At 33.5% G+C, this 3,503-nt stretch overlaps 1 long non-coding RNA gene across 1 annotated transcript; it reads right to left on the minus strand.

Moving 5' to 3' along the window:
* Positions 1–325: 325 nt before the first annotated feature.
* On the minus strand, positions 326–3,234 carry LOC125647672 (uncharacterized). The gene is made up of 4 exons (XR_007360063.2): positions 3,114–3,234; positions 1,782–1,950; positions 1,316–1,492; positions 326–1,017 (listed from the first exon to the last, which is right to left on the minus strand). It is a non-coding gene; the product is annotated as an uncharacterized LOC125647672 (long non-coding RNA).
* Positions 3,235–3,503: the final 269 nt, after the last annotated feature.

A 3,503-nucleotide genomic window follows, 5' to 3' on the forward strand; every position in this document is an offset into this window, starting at 1 on the left:
TTAACCCTTTCTCTACCGGCACATTTTAGAGGTTTTTAAAGACTAAATGACAATATACATCTGCATGTATCACGATTTTAGGTAGGCATGTGACATAATTTTGTTACGAATTGGACAGGGAACATTTTATTTTTATAAAGTTTGTCACGTTGTCTCATGACCCCAAAGAACTACGGGGTCAAAGGTCATTTAAGTGCACATTTTTGCAATCTTTTTCTCTCTGGAATATATATATTACGACCCCTCTCACTAGATTCGAGTCAAAAATAGGAAATTCTAAATGTATGAGCTGATGTGTCTTTTAAAATACTACAAAAACATCACAATCAAATTAATCAATTTTATTGACAAACAAATATTTTTGGTTGCTAAGTAACAACACTCATGGTGTAATTTTGACCATAATTTGCCTTTCTACATCCATTCGACACAACTCAAACATAATTACATTGCATGATGATTAGTAAATGTCACATCATTTTAAAAATATTATCTTTGACTAGATCTTAATCATTTTAAAAGGTTTTTAACAAAAAATATAATGAAGAGCATTAAGGTCAAAGGTCATAAAATGGAAATTTCGTACTTCATATACATATTCATTATTTTCTAATAATATGACGTTTTGCCATTATGTCCCACTAAATAGTATAAATATTGCAACATTAAAACAAAGATCTTTTCTGTTAAAGTCTAAAATAATATATTTTTATAGTCAAATATATTTGGTTGCTAAGCAACAACACCATTATGATATCAAATGTTATGAGAAAGTAATGCCCGTTTTTCCTCCCCAAGTTCATTGTATACGAATGTTCAAGTACTTACTTTCAATCATTAAATTTAAATGTACTTGCATTATATTTGATGAAAATGTTCTTCTTATATTCAACCTCTTAAAACATTTCTAGACATAATTCGTGATGCTGGGTTGTTCCGATAGGGGTATGCGTTGACCAATATCTGTCTATCGACTGGAACTTCTCAGCAGATATGTATAAGATAATGCCCAAAAATCTGAAGAAAAAAAAAGATTCTTTATACTTAGCCCCAAATACTGTTGTATTCTCAGAGCTTTTGAATACTCAATTGGTTCTGTAAATGTTTTCTATAATCAAGGCCTTCTGAAAATTATGCGTTTAATTACTTGTAAATTTTTTATCTGGGGTAATTGTAATACACATTTAATAAATGTGTTAGATGCACAGCCAGATAGATTTATTTTGGTAAAGGTAATCTTATTAAAATGCATTTTATTATTCGTTTTAAACTGGAAATCACTGTTACAATATCGATACTTTAAAACTAGTAATACCTGTACAGTTCCTCTTCAGTGAGAGGCTGCTTCCTTGGGAAGCATATGACAATCCTTCCCCCTAGATATGACCATCTCAGCATAATGGAAGGTGGCAACACAGATGGAGAAAACCAAATCTTCTGTCAAAAACAGCTTCATAAAATCTGCAATTCTCTGAATAATCAGGTCCCATATCTGAAAAAAAAAATGCAAATAAAATCAGTATTGGCCATCATACCTTATTTGTCAGCATTTAAAACACTTATCATGCCTTAAAATTAGAAACAGAATAATTATTTTCCGTGTTTTGTCTCTTTTTGTATGCATGTTATATCTAGTAATGCAACGATAAACAGTAAGATGGTACACGCATATCAGTGTACCATAATGTCATGATTCCATTTGTGAATGTATTAACTGGATTCATTTGAATGTTAACCAAATGTATACGGATTTAACCCTATATTAAACCTCAGAGTCATACCAACTGAATGCCAGGTTGTCACTCAGAATGAAATGCCACAGTCCTTGGATCAGGTGTTCCTGTGTCATCCACATCAACATACTTCCAATGCATGTCTGGATTTGCCAGTAGACTGTCACTAGCGGAAGATACCTGGAAGCTTCCCATTAAAGATTGGAATGTCAATAACCTTTTTAAAGATGAAAAAATACAATTAAGAATTATTGTTTTGTGTTTTAAAGCAGAATATAAGCTTTATGATAGTAAGGGATAGTTTCGCACGAAAGTATTGGTCATATTTATTTAAAGATAGAGATGTCCTATATTTGATGTGCTATTTGGTAATGGATTGCATACATATGTTAGAAATCAAATGAATGGAATATTTCATTATACATTACGAGTGTAGCAGAGTGCGTTTTGAAAAAAAAATGCATCATGGAGGTGTTAGCATTATGCCCAACATATACATGGGAGCAAATACTGAAGAAATTCAGGTTAAAACATACAGTGTCCAGCGAAAATATTGTGCCTCTGAGGGAAATTGAATGGCCCCAGATTTAAAGTAGAATTGAATTGGTTCTTCATTGTACACAGTGTCTAAATCCCCTGGCATGGTACTCTAATGGGGGTGTGGATTTAGTCGAAATTAGAGAAAATCTAAGCAAGAAGTGGGCACATGCCCATCAACTCATAGCACACCAGCACGTATGGATCATATAATTAAATGATTTTTCAATAGCCTGTCATGACCAGATTTTGATTGATGTTACCGCCACCTTTTGTCCCAAACACAAATTTGTTTTTATTTCTGTTACAATATGAAGAAAAAACGCAAATTACGGTAATGAATTCTATTACGATAATACAGTAATGTAATATATGCTTTCCTAACAGATTGTGTTTTCTTTTCATAGAAAGATAAAAATTTTTATAAACATAGAAAAATCTTGGAAAATAGCCTCCGTAACCAATGGTCATGAATGCACAGTCTGATTTAAGCCACCCCATCCTTTTCTAATCGTACACTAAATCCACCCTCTTCTTACACTCGCGCGTCAAGTGAGGAAATACCCCCCCCCCCCCCCCAAAAAAAAAGGGGGGGGGGTAAATCAGACTGATTAATGCCGGGCCAGGACAGATTAATTGATGTCAGATATGTTCAGCTCTTAATAAACAATTGGATGTTATACACTTGGTTTAGATATCATAAAATATAAACATTTTCTTTCATGAAACGACAAATTATGGCATCAAATCGCGGTGAATATATTAATCGTGAATTTTTCATAACATGACATAACCGCGAACGTTCTTTTTCCCTAGTCGGCCTATGTGGCTACATCAACTTACATGTTTATACTGAATGCATGATCGTTTGGGTCATCCTGCAACAGGATATCCAGGGTATCTTCACTCTTCTTCATTTGACATCAGGTCGTTTTTAAGATGTAAAATACAATACAAGCGTTTGTTGTGTTGTTTTCGTTGAAACGGAAACACGTGTGTTGCCCGTGCACACTTTCAGAAAACCCCGCGGCCGCGATCCGGATCACGGGGAAAAAGTATTATATATACAATATGCAGACTGGTCTTTTTTGTTTTCTTTGTTTGGCAGAAAAAAAATATTTCTATTCCGAACAAATATTACATAACGTTTATATCTGAATTTGAAGTTGTTTTTTTTAATTCACTCTACCGATGTAACATTCTCATTAGGTGTTTTATGAAGTTACAAGTAGG

This window comes from Ostrea edulis, chromosome 6 (genome assembly GCF_947568905.1).
Source record: "Ostrea edulis chromosome 6, xbOstEdul1.1, whole genome shotgun sequence".
Taxonomy (NCBI): Eukaryota; Metazoa; Mollusca; class Bivalvia; order Ostreida; family Ostreidae; genus Ostrea; species Ostrea edulis.